This window comes from Lipotes vexillifer, unplaced genomic scaffold (assembly GCF_000442215.2).
Source record: "Lipotes vexillifer unplaced genomic scaffold, Lipotes_vexillifer_v1.1 scaffold871, whole genome shotgun sequence".
Lineage (NCBI taxonomy): Eukaryota > Metazoa > Chordata > Mammalia > Artiodactyla > Lipotidae > Lipotes > Lipotes vexillifer.
Genome location: NW_006771782.1, coordinates 1,101,720 through 1,115,779, shown reverse-complemented (window position 1 = coordinate 1,115,779; position 14,060 = coordinate 1,101,720). Strand labels below are relative to the sequence as shown.

The 14,060-nt window shown below is 43.1% G+C and overlaps 1 non-coding gene across 1 annotated transcript; it reads left to right on the top strand.

The window, feature by feature from the left end:
• Window positions 1-11,735: 11,735 nt before the first annotated feature.
• Window positions 11,736-11,808, top strand: TRNAE-UUC (transfer RNA glutamic acid (anticodon UUC)). The gene has a single exon. It is a non-coding gene; the product is annotated as a tRNA-Glu (tRNA).
• The last annotated feature ends 2,252 nt before the right edge of the window (window positions 11,809-14,060 follow it).

Here is a 14,060-nt window from a genome sequence, read left to right as displayed (position 1 = left end):
GAAGAGCTGATCAATCTAATCATCAGCGACATGCAAATTTAAGGGATACTGCTTAAAAAATGCTAAATGCCAAGACTGGCAAGGATGCAGGGCAAATGGGCATTTCAATTGGGACAAGCTTCCAGGGGTGTGGTTTGACAAAACAAACCAAGATTTTAAGATTAGGAAACAAATGCCCTGACTCAGCAATTCCAGTTCCAGAAAATAAAACTAAAGAATAGTCAGGAATGGGTACAAACATTTAATTACAAAATGTTCATCTCCATTCCATGGCTATCAAAAAGCTGAAATCCACCCAAATGTGCTACAGAGGGAGAATGGTTAGAACCATACAAGGCTATGCAACCACTTAAGCTGTTGTAGAATATTCTACGACAGGCAAAGATGCTCATAACCACAGTTAAATAGAAAAATCGCAATAAAAGGGAAAGGGAAAATGCTGAGAATCATATATGCTATATACTGACAGTTAATTCTGGTTGGCAATAATTTGGGGTGATTTTTTTTCCTTATCTGCATTTATGTTTCTTTTTACCTTTCTGCATTTTCTAAGTTTTCCATAAGGAATACATGTTTTATAACAATAATAAATAATTCTAGCCTAACACCTGGAATTTATGTGAGTTTGACAAATGCCAGCTTCCATTCCCCATAATTCTTTCCCCAAACTTATTGTAAAATAATACCAAAGGGGAATTCAAGAGAGAAAGTGTCCGTGTACTAATCCACGATCACCCAGCAGTTCAGAGATCACAACAGCCTCGCCCCTCCCAACAGGCACCACACTCAGCACACAGCCTGGCCCAGAGCAGGCTTTCCGAGATTCATTAAGATAAATTTGTTGGAGATTCATTAAGATAAATTTGTTGATTTCAGACAGACTGGCTAAGCTGCTTGGGAAGAGCTTGGGCAGAACTGAGCACTATTCCTTGGAACAAGGCAGCAGCAAGGAGAAGGGAGAGGGCCCCAGGCATGGAGTCCGAAGTTCTCTGCTCTAGTTCTGTAGGCACCCACCGCTCAAGAGCTGTGTGACCTCGGGCAAGTTACCTTGCCTCTCTGTGCTTTCACCCTAACTGGAGATCAGGGTACCTGTGAGCACTGTGGCGAGAATTAAATAAGACAACAGGTACAGAATATTCGTGAATTCTAAAAAGCTATCAATATGAGACAAGATTACAGCAAGCAATAAATAGTAATCTGGAATAATTAAGTACATTTCAGAGGTAAGGGTGAAAATGAAAAATATTTCATTCGTTTTAACTTCAGTTTCCATACAACTACACAAGAAAGTTCTTTGATTCTGATTCTGTCCCTCTTTCCAGGGGATCATTTGTTCCAGCGAAAGGTCTGGTTCCACCCACCTTGCTAGTCCTCCCATCCTACCCTCGGGAGGAATATTAAAAACACTGGAATGAGTCTCCCACACCCCATCTCACACACATCAACACTCTCCACACACACCCCACCTCCTGCTGGAGCACACTGTCTTAGTTTTCCTTTCAGAGTCTAGGGAGGAGACGTTGACTTGCTTTCAGAGACAGCACCATCTCAACGTGGCTTCTAACAAGAAGGATCCAGAAAACCAAGCAGCACAGCCTGGTAAACAAGTAACACAGATTTGAAACAATTAGATTCCAGCCCTGTCACACAACTCATTAAATAGGAGGACACTTCCCATGTAGCTCATTTACGGGGGGTTGGGGAGGTGCAGATAAAGACCGGCCCTTCAAGAAATGCAGTGTTACATATTAAGCCAAAGGAAGATCATAAATTCAGGTAAGAAACTCTGATGTTTGGAATTTACTTTTGATCAATATATCGGAGACTTAAGAGATCTTTGCAAGAGGCCCTTCTACTGACCACCCCCTGCCCCGCCCACGACGTATTCTGGAAAAGGCTGAGGACTCGAATCTGAACATTTTGTGTCTATACTGCAGAAAATTAAGAAAGGACGTGGGCTGTGTCACTGTAAATGAGCGATGGTCAAGGGGGTTCCAACAGTTGGCACGCCTTTCATTACCAAGTCTGGAATAATTCCCACAAGAGCCATCTAGTTTTAACCATCTTTATTGGATAGACAAAGAACACATATGTAAACGAACGAGCAAACTATTTTAACTCTGGTGAAGGAGTTTTTGCACTGTTACAAAAGTATATTCACAGTGCTTGCTGGCTCTTTCATTTTAAAGAGAGAAAAAAGTTGTTGAAGAAAAGAAGAATATATAATACATAAAAGTATGTAATAAGGTGGATTCATTTTGTCCCCATTTTAAAATAAGGAGTTTTATACAGCCAAAACAGTTTTCCTTTCCTGGGCCAAATTTCTCTTTGAAAGCTGAAGCATACAATTAATGGGTTGCCTCAAACTTTGGTTACAGAGCCAAAATGAAAACTGCCCTCCTTAAGATCTTGTACGTGCAGATACTGGCTGTTTGCTTCATAGTAAGTATTTGGTTTAATATGGCCTCTTAGTTAAGAAACATACACTAAGCCCAAAAAGACACATTCTTTTCTATTACAAAAACATATCATTATTAAACAATCTAATTACAATAAATTATATAACACTGGGTAGGTTGGGGGGTGCAGAGGAACGCTATGTTCTAAGAATAAACTATAAGATCACCAAGGCCTTCTAAATGAATCTTAAACAGAGGCATTAATATTTAAATATAACAATTTCCACTTAGAAAAAGAAAAATCACATTATTGATAGGCCAGCACACCCAAAACCAATAATGTCATGAAAACACATGCCCTTGTGTAGTCTGGCAAAACAGGCTGCTCCCTGAATACAATGGACCTTTTTATTAAATGGATCTCTTCATCCTTGGTATTTCATACCAGGAAAAAAAAATGGGACGGGAGGCGGGGGAGGAGGGAGAGAAGGAAGAAACAAACATGACACTAGTAACGGTCTTCAGTTTGAACTCTTTCACCAAGAAGACCTAAAAGATACGTTAGAAAAGTAAAAGGCATTATTTAACAAAAATGAAAGCAAGACGGCTGAGAGGTAGAAAACTGCATTGAGATGCTACCGCTTTTGTTTAACTGTATCAAAGGGCAACAGAGCCCTCTAGTGGCGGAAAAATATAAATATATATGAAGACTTCTCTTTTAGGCAATTTACATAAAATACATAGGACCCTTTCTTTCCTGACAATTGCTATGTCACCGTATTACGTAAAATCAAAAAACCAAATTTTTAAAACTGGGTATTAAGTAAAATAACTGCCAAATTTTCAAACCTGATAAAACACTTGTAATCTCAATTAGGGCAGAAATATTTTTAAATTACGATTTTTGAACCACTTTGGCAATGAATAGCAGCTTGTATGAGTCGCATTTGTATGCTGACACTATAACAAATAAATTAAAATCTCAATCTAAATGCAAGTATGAAATTCAACTGACCTCATGTGACAAAAATGTTTCAGTTGGTATCTAATGAGGTACTCATTCTTTAAATATTATTATATATTACATACTTTTAAAAATAAAATTTTTTTTTTAATTCATTTTTGGCTCTGTTGGGTCTTCGTTGCTGCACACAGGATTTCGCTAGTTGCGGTGAGCGGGGGCTACTCTTCGTCGCGGTGTGCGGGCTTCCCATTGCGATGGCTTCTCTTATTGTGGAGCATGGGCACGTGGGCTTCAGTAGTTGTGGCACATGGGCTCTAGAGAGCAGGCTCAGTAGTTGTGGCTCATGGGCTCTAGAGCACAGGCTCAGTAGTTGTGGCACACGGGGTTATTTGTTGCTCCGTGGCATGTGGGATCTTCCCAGACCAGGGCTCGAACCCGTGTCCCCTGCACTGGCAGGTGGATTCTTAACCACTGAGCCACCAGGGAAGCCCTACTTTTTTTTTTTTAATGTCTTTGTTGGAGTATAATTGCTTTACAATGGTGTGTTAGTTTCTGCTTTATAACAAAGTGAATCAGCTATACATATACATACATTCCCGTATCTCCTCCCTCTTGCATCTCCCTCCCACCCTCCCTATCCCACCTCTCTCGGTGGTCACAAAGCACTGAGCTGATCTCCCTGTGCTACTACATACGTTTTTAAGTAAGTTTTTTAGATGATTACCAAATTATGAGATGAGGCTCATTAGAATATTTCAATTGATTTCTTCCTTTAGATATATAGCTTCTAAAATACTCTGATCACGCGATTCCCATTTATATTCAATGTCTAAGAATATTTAAATGTAAAAAAGGTTGTTTAATTCATAAGGTACTAATTCTCAAATTTTTTTTTTTTCGGTACGTGGGCCTCTCACTGTTGCGGCCTCTCCTGTTGCGGAGCACAGGCTCCAGACGCGCAGGCTTAGCGGCCATGGCCCACGGGCACAGCCTCTCTGCGGCATGTGGGATCCTCCCAGACCAGGGCACGAACCCCTGTCCCCTGCACTGGCAGGCGGACTCTCAACCACTTCGCCACCAGGGAAGCCCCAATTCTCAATTTTTATGTAATATTATTCAAGGACTTTTTCCAGTATTGTCAAAAATCTCAATAGTTTCTCAGAACAAATAATTTCAAAATCATTTTACTTACAATATATGGGTTTATTTTAGCATAAAAGAGAAATGGTCACAAATGCTTTTAAATTAAAATGGGAGTCTGGTAACTTCCCTGGTGACGCAGTGGTTAAGAATCCGCCTACCAATGCAGGGGACATGGGTTCAAGCCCTGGTCCAGGAAGATCCCACATGCCGCGGAACAACTAAGCCTGTGCGCCACAACTACCGAGTCTGCACTCTAGAGCCCACGAGCCACAACTAATGAAGCCCACGCGCCTAGAGCCCACACTCCACAAGAGAAGCCACCGCAATGAGAAGCCCATGCACTGCAAGCAAGTGTAGCCCCCGCTCACCGCAAGTAGAGAAAGCCCGCATGCAGCAACGAAGACCCAATGCAGCCAAAAAATTAATTAAAAATTAAACATTTTTTTTTAATTTTAGTATATTAATGCATATATGTGGAATCTAGAAAAATGGTACAGATGAACCAATTTGAAAGGCAGAAACAGACCCAGATGCAGAGACACCAAGGGGAGAAAGCATGAGTTGGGAGACTGGGATTGACATATATACACTAATATGTATAAAATAATAAGAACGTGCTGTATAAAAAATAATAAAATCTAAAAAAAAAATTTTGTTTTAATAAATTGGAGTCTGAATTCCCCAAAGATTATTTAGATTATTTCAGAAAATTTTCCTCTACTTAATGAGCACCAGGTTCTTAAAAAGAAGATAAATGTCAAAATCCCACTAGTTTTAGGGGCTTCCCTGGTGGCGCAGTGGTTGAGAGTCCGCCTGCCCATGCAGGGGACACGGGTTCGTGCCCCGGTCCGGGAAGGTCCCACATGCCGCGGAGCGGCTGGGCCTGTGAGCCATGGCCGCTGAGCCTGCGCATCCGGAGCCTGTGCTCCGCGACGGGAGAGGTCACAACAGTGAGAGGCCCACGTTCTGGGGGAAGAAAAAAAAAAAATCCCACTAGTTTAAGTCTTGTTGACAACCGGAAAGGAAACTGTAATCAGGCATTCCAAGATCCCTAGAGTAATGACCCCATATGAGTAAGTTTTAACCAAGAAAATGACTCTAAGGTGGCCTATGCCCTCGAATTTATGGGATCTTTTGAAATAACTGAGGAAGAAAAGTCAAAGGCATGATTTAGGCTAGAAGGCAAAATTTAGTAACACTAGGTGTGGAAAAGAAAACAAAGATCTGAGGGTGGAGAGGAAGAGAGTCTGGTTCATTACTGTCAAAGTGTGGGTTTAAAATGTTAGCAATGAATACACTTTTCTACATGAAGAAAAGCACTTCTCTTGTATTACCGTACAACTGGTAGAATCTACACCAGACATGAATTCATCGCGGTGATGATCTGTAGGATAAAACAATATGGCAACTCCACTTCACACTGTAATTTCAACACATGATTTTGCAACAAGACCCCAAGCTCTAAAAAACAGGCTCTCTAAGCCAAAACAACCAATTTCAACATTAAACTACAACATTTTGGGATTCCCACATGGAAACCCAATACCTTCATTTTGTTTCAAGAACAAATTTGGGGTTGACTTTGATAGCTTGAGCAAATACTTTTTATATCTCACAGTATATAAATTTTGGTATATAAGCGTGTGTATACACGTACACACATTATTAGAATCCCTCTAATGAACCTTAGGGAGGTTTATTATATATAACATAAATACCAATAGAAAATTAAAGTGTCAGTCCCAAAATACATTTTCCTGGTGTATACTAAGGTGGCCAGCTTGTATAAGTTCAGGCAAAAAAACAGTTTTGTTCTTGTTAACGGGTCCTCTGACTCACAAATCGAAACCAGGCCAGGCTATTCCAGATTTCAAGTCACAACATTCGAAACAGCCCAGTGTTATGAAACTTCAAAGGGTCGAAGAAACTTTTCATCCTGACTATACTCGGAAAGGGATTCAAAAACCAAATTTTAACCACTTCTGGTTTAAGACTGGAAGTTAGGAAGAAAGCTTTATCGTTCATCATTGCCAGTGAACAGGAGACCGAAAATCGCTAAGCTGTGCATACTTGTTAATATTTTTTCAATGGTTGTTTGACAGAACCTGGATTTCACTCCGTAGGTGCCACGATGATCAATCTGCTCCCTGCAACTATCTGCATGATTTCCAACAAATGTCCCCGCTCCCAGGGACAGTGCGCAGAGCAGGCGCTGCCCCATATTTAGGCATTCAGGTAACCCCTCGTGAGGAGGGTCCGGCCTTTGAGGAACACATGTCGGCCCTCAGATTTGAGAAGGCAGCATTTTGTACTGAGCTATTTATAAGCAGAGCCAAATCCGCTCGATTGACAGGCTGAGTCTAGAGAAGCAGTTATGGGATCTCCCGCAACAGGAAGCCCCTGAGACCCCCTCTCCGGAGACTTCGCGTTAAGGTCTATATTTAATGATTACCATGTTGAAGCCATTTCCATTCGATTTTTTGTTTTCGTTCTTTTACCAAATCAGAGCCATCGAGCCACTAACTCCAGGTCGCCATGGACACCCGCCCCTTCCTACCCAGCGCTAAGCTGAGCACAAACAGAAATGAACTCCTCCCAAGCCTCTACGGCTTAGCCGTCGGGACCGGGACCGGGGCTCCCGGCCACGCGGTCTGCTGGCGGAAGGAAGCTCTGGGTGCACAGGCGACTTCCCCGTGGACACTGAGAGGCTGAGCTCCACCGAGACAGGTCCACAAGCTACAGCGCTCAATCTACACGAAGTTCTTTAGGGTTCAGAAGGCTCATTAAACAAAGGTCGATGAGAGAAGAGTGTCATTTCAGAGGCTGCAACGTCCTGAGGCCTGCAGCTCCCTAAAGCTGGGGACAGAGGTGAGGCAGGAGGCACAGGCACTGGCGGGGCATCCCCAACAGACACGTATAATGTGTTGCCACCATCTTCCTTGGGGCCTGGGGCACCCACTTTATCTAAATTTTACCTAACTTGTGGCTGACTCACAGCATGCTGGGGGGATCTTATTTTGAAAGGGATTAGACCATCTGATGCAGGGGTAGGCAAACGTTTTCCATTAAGGGCCAGACAGTAAATATTCTAGGCTGTGCAGGCCACAGGGTCTCTGCCGTATTTATGCAACTCTGCTGGTCACATGAAAACAGCCACAGACAAAACGGAAATAAACAGGCGTGGCCATGGTCCAGTAAAACTTTACTTGCAAGATCAGGCGGCAGTCAGATTTAGCCCACGGGCTGTAGTTTGCCGACTCCCCATCTGGACAGCTGAACCCAGTCAACCGCGGTATCTGCCTACAAACTTCCAAGAATTCAAAACGCTTTATTGTGGCATTTCCTCTGAATCCTTCTACCGACCAGAACCACCCTGATCTTATTTTATAAGCTGAATTAATAAGCAGGAGTACCTCCAATTGCCTTCGGAACATAAAATATCCAAAGTTCAAAATACAGTTCTGTATCACTTACAGCCGGGGTGGAGGGGGGCGAGGTACCCAACATAGACGACAAGAGAGAATCTGCATAGAGGCCACGTCAAAGGGGGCAGTGTCTTGGCACGTCCCTGCCGTCCACCAGGGAAGGCGTCCCCTCTCACCACCCAAGCGTCCCCTTCCACAACAGAGAGCCCCCTCCCAATGGCAAGTACAACAGAGAGGTGCCTTGCAGGGAATTCAAAAACACGAACAAAAACCATCACTGGGAACACCAGATTTGTAAACCAACCTTTGTAAAGCCAATTAGGTTATCTGTGTTTTTAGCTGTGGAATCACCACTCTCAAAATAAAGACCGGTATGTTTTGTAACAGCCCACTCTGCTCCCAAGAGCACAGGCATCCATGAGGCTAAAGACTGGACAGCTCACACATAGGAACTGGGCTCCCCTGAGCAGCAAGAGGAAAAGTGCAGGCCAACACCATTCAAGCTTCAAGAGGAGAGATGACTCCTGAACGCCAAGGAGTGTTGGAAGTGAAGATGCTTGATTCACTCTGCGCTCAGCTGTTCCATTTGAAAGGGGCACAAACAGAGTGGTGATAGCAATTTCTAAATTGGCGTGTTTCATAGTTCAGGAGAAGGAAGAAATTTATCTGGAAGGCACAGCCTACTTGGACAAGGACACTCTCTAATGCAGCCGCGTGGGATATAAAAGCTGCCTAAGTGACGACGGAAAAGCCACGGGCTTGCCTTCGGCTCTTTTCTTTAAGCCTGATGCCACGGCTGCAGCGCCAGAGTTCTTTGCGAGGATTTGATTGCCTGGAATGTTCGGTCTGATATTATTTCAAATATTAAGCACACAAATCTCCAGCACTCCCCTAGACTCGGCCTTCTCGAGACTGGAGGGGTCACGGGGAGACCAGGCAGAGCTGAAAACAATGAAGCTTCGAGCTGGGGAAACGGGGATGGGGGGCGCGCTCGGAGACCTTCCCCAACCTCCCTTCCAGCCTGAGCTGTACGACTTACCATCACATGTGACTGGACCACGGGCACCTACTTGCAGGGCCCACAAAAAAGATCAGGGACCTCAGGAAGGGGAAGCGGCAGCTGTGAAGAGGCACAGAGCTTGCCTCCGAGAGGTCCGAGGTCCACTCTGACCAATGACACATTTCTTCTCAATGCATCAGAACCTCCTCCTCCCTTCCGACCAGGATTCAATACCCAACTACACATAGCTCTTTGAATATTCTGGACCAGTGCCTTTAGTCCTGGATTATGATGTCATAGGCCTGACGCGGCAAATCTTCAGCAGAGCTTCAGAAGGCCTGCCATCTAACGTCAGACAGAGCCAAGTTTGAACACTTACGCACAAACCATCAGTAGTCACTTATCTTACTAATGAAAGGAAAAAACTGTCTGGCCACGATATTAAGGGAATGAGATCTTTTAGTTAATTCTCTGGTTAACTGAATGTTAAATAAGAAGAGGTATTTTACTTAAGTCCTTATTTTTTCTTAATTATTCTACACTGTCTTGGTCCACACCCTCACGTAACAGTAGTCAACGCAATCAACACAACATACTGTTTCCTGGATGACTGAGGATCCAGCTGTTATTTTTAATACGCATCATCAGCTTTTCCTATCGATGACAATTAAATAGAATTAACCCCGATGTGATTCAGAAAACCGAACTGAACATATTCTGAGCCCAGGATGAGGTCTGAGAGTTGATTTTAAATAAATCCCTTTCATTTAAAAAAAAAAAAAAATTCCATGTGCTTCTTTGCCGTAATGGACAGGTACAGTCACAAGTTCTGCTCTGGGACCGTAGCTTGTTAGATTTTCAACCCTGTACTATATAACAATTGATCCTCCAAGAATGTGTGTCACTTCCTATACTTGCCCTGATGATACCAGGGAATGCTTCTGGAAGTTCAAGAAGAGGTCACCGAAAATTTAGCAAGACAGAGAAAGAAGTGCAGGGGATACACAAACCGGCGAGGAGACAAAGCTGGTGAGAGAGAAGGCCAGTGAGGGAGGAGCACCATGAAGGGTGAAAAGGAGAGAACTTGCCAGAAGACAGCTGAACACAATTCCATGTTTTGTCTCTGTAAATTAACCTGAGGATGCACATCCTTACTCAAAGCAGCTGGTTCTTACAGATTCAGATATTCATGTCAATGGACCAAAGCAGAATAAGAATTAAATCATCTGGAGAGTGAACGCAGGAGCATCTGCTTTGCCGCAGCTTCTCTACCAGCCCATGAGGCTAAGGAGAGGACACCCCCGGAGCCCCTCCCTCATGACCGTCACCTCAGTTAAACGCGGGCAACCAAGAGGGCAACTAATTCTCCGACTCTGCAAAGAAATAAGATCCTGTTCTCCAAAGAAAATCATATTCTCCATAACCAACGGACACCTGCAGTGCCCTTTGTCCCAAAGCCCTGACACGCCACTGTTCGCGATATTCCATTACCAGTCAGCGTTGGGCTGAAGAACCCAGGTAACTGGACCATGTCTGCACACCACGCAGACCAGGTCAGCAACTCCTAGACAGAGCCAGCTGTCTCTCATCCTTAAGAACCAAAATAGTCACCATCTTCCGCTGAGTGTTCAGCTTTCAGAGAATTCAAGGTTGAGCCTGACAAGGCCCTCCTTCCATGGAAACACTGGGACTGAAAAAGAGCCCAGAACTTTAATGACACGATAGCTGAAAAGGCTATAAATACCTTTTAAATTAGAGAACCACCAAACAGTTTCCTTATGGTTAGACTAAAGCGGATTTCATCATAGCAGTGACAAAAAAAATAATAATAACAATAACCATCGCTGTCAGTTAACAACCTACCTATTCCCGAATTCGCTCCGGTAACCACGACCACTTTGCCACTGAAATCCCGGCCCTGGAGGATTTCCATGGCGGTTGTGCTGCTGTCGTATCTCTGTCTGGTGGTTGGCTTTGCAGGATTATCATCCACGGTAAATGCCAGTCTCGGGTCCAAGTAGGTAGTTCTTTTATTTATGTGGCTGAAAAGAAAAGGAGAAAGCAGTGAACCTACAGTAGTGAACACAGGCATTTATAATTACAAGATAATCTTAGAGTTTAGGCTAGGCAAACCCCATTTTTCAAGGACTAAAAAAAGCTTATTCTTAACCCCAGAAAGACCCGGGTCCATTTAATCTATCTTCTGGCCTCCAGAAGGATTATATTCCTGCCTAGAAAGACAGCCATCGAAGCATTTTCTTCAAAACTGCCTATAAAATAGGCTGTAACATACAAAGCACTGCCTTGTACCCTCAGATCTCAAACATGGAGTAGGCTTTGGGGTTTTTTTCTTTTAATTCATGTAAATGTGGCTATAAGATCCATCAGGCACTCTTGTCAGTAGAGTTCAATTAAATCTCTTATGTGCAAGGGCCTAGGAAGATTGGTAAAGAAGTAGAAAACTCAAAATGATAAAAGACAGTAAATAGGAAACCAGCCAACTACTAAAAGTCTAATAATTTTCATTATAAGGCTGTACTCACACACTATAGTTTTGATTTGGAGTTGACTGAAATCTTGTGTACTCAAGAATATTAAACTATACTGGTAGTATAAACAATATATTAAAATACATCAGTACAACCTGTTCATACAGATGAATAGGTTGCTCCTTACAGAACAGGTTTATTTTTTGCATTTTAAATGTGATCTTGGGGTTTGAGATAGACCTCAAAATATCTTAAAAACTATTAAGAACTCTCCAGAAAGAAAGATTTCATGATTTAAAACGCATTTGTGGGAATTCCCTGGCAGCCCAGTGGTTAGGACTCAGCACTTTCACTGCCGAGGGCCCAGGTTCAATCCCTGGTCGGGGAACTAAGATCCCGCAAGCCCCACGGTGCAGCCAAAAACTAAATAAAAACATTTAAAAAATGTATTTGTAATGTGTATGTGTATGTAAAATTATATACAGTTTAAAATCAATACTCGTCACCCCATAAATACTAAGACTCAAGAATAATCCAACTTTCATTTTACTTATAACCACAGATGCCAGATAAGCATTTTGACTCCAGTGTCTTACAGAGGGCAGATCAGGGCGGGAGCTGGGTCACCCTGGCTCACAAGAGCCAAATGTGCATCTCTCTTCCCAACTCCTCAGTGACTTTACCTCGGTAGCTGGAAATAAGCTACAGGGGAAGTATTTATACAACGGAAACAAATAAGGGCTTTCCCCCCCAGGGAACTGGTTGTTAAGCACACCTCTCTAATGGGATCAGAGTGGAGAAATGACTGGCCAGGCAGCCTAGCGCTCGCCTCCCTTAGGGCATTTCAGGGACTGAATGAGCTAATACTACAGGTATAAGTTGGTTAGAACATGCCTGGCTCATGTTAGGTGCCAGATGCGTGGTTACTGTTGCTGTTTGTTATTGGAATTTATTCCAAAGATAGTTTTACAGAGGAGGATGCTCAAAACATTCTTTATAATTACAGGCATACCTTGGAGATATTGCATTGCAGGGTCAGTTCCAGACCAATGCAATAAAGTCCGTGTCAGGCTTCCCTGGTGGCGCAGTGGTTAAGAATCCACCTGCCAATGCAGGGGACACGTGTTCGAGCCCTGGTCTGGGAAGATCCCACATGCCGAAGAGCAACTAAGCCCATGCGCCACAACTACTGAGACTATGCTCTAGAGCCTGCAAGCCACAACTACTGAAGCCCACACGCCTAGAGCCCATGCTCCACAACAAGAGAAGCCACCGCAGTGAGAAGCCTGCGCACAACGAAGAGTAACCCCCGCTCGCCCGCTGCAACTAGAGAAAGCCCGCGTGCAGCAATGAAGACCCAACGCAGCCATAAATAAATAAACTTAAAAAAAAAAGTCAGTGTCGCACGCAATAAACCGAGCCACACAAATTGTGTGGTTTCCCAGTGCATATTAGAGTCATGTTTACACTACAGTCTATTAAGTGTGAAACAGCATCGTGTCTAAAAAAATATACACATCTTAATTAACAAATACTTGACTGCTAAAAAATGCTAACCACCACCTGAGACTTCGGTGAGCCACCAACGTTTTTGCTAGTGGAGGGTCTAAAATATTGCGAAAATTACCGAAACGTGACACAGAGACACAAACTGAGCAACTGCTACTGGAAAAATGGAGCCAAAAGACTCCCTTGAGGAGGACTTGCCACAAACCTTCAATCTGTAAAAAACACAGTATCTGCAAAGTGCAATAAGACAAGGTCTGCCTGTACAGATGCCAGATCACAGGAATTGAACATCAATGCCCAGTAGGTAATTTGATAAATTACAGTATATCTATACAAAATAATACTATCCGTTAAACATCATTGTCTTGAAAAATTTATAAAGATATAAGAAAATGCTCATAAGAATTATGTGGAAAAAACAGTTTACCAAACAGTTCGTGCAATACATTTTCTTTTTTTAAGCACTTACATAGAAAGACTGGAAGAAAAAAATCCAAAAATTGCTAAAAGTAGTTAGTCCTGCTGATAGGATTACAGTTATACACTATATAATATTTTCCTACAGTCAATGTATATTCCTTGTACAAAAAAATTCCTATTAAAAAGCAAGATGGGGCTTCCCCGTGGCGCAGGGGTTAAGAATCTACCTGCCAATGCAGGGGACACGGGTTCAAGCCCTGGTCCAGGAAGATCCCACATGCCGTGGAGCAACTAAGCTCGTGTGCCACAACTACTGAGCCTGCGAGCCACAACTACTAAAGCCCGCACACCTAGAGCCCACACTCCACAATAAGAGAAGCCACCGCAATGAGAAGCCCATGCACCGCAACAAAGAGTAGCGCCGGCTTGCCACAACTAGAGAAAGCCCGCATGCAGCAACAAAGACCCAATGCAACCAAAAATAAATAAATAAATGTATTAAAAATAAATTAATTAAATAAAAAGCAAGATGGCTGAGAAGTTTCTTTGTAGACACTTACTCGACAAAAAACATTTGTCCATTCTCATCAGTTTCTTGTTCCCATCCATAAGGCAAATCTGAAACACAGAAGGACAACAGGTCTATGTGGGGGTGGGGTGGGGAGGGGTGAACTGAAGCCCCTGCCCTTCCAGCCCCAGACCTATCCCACC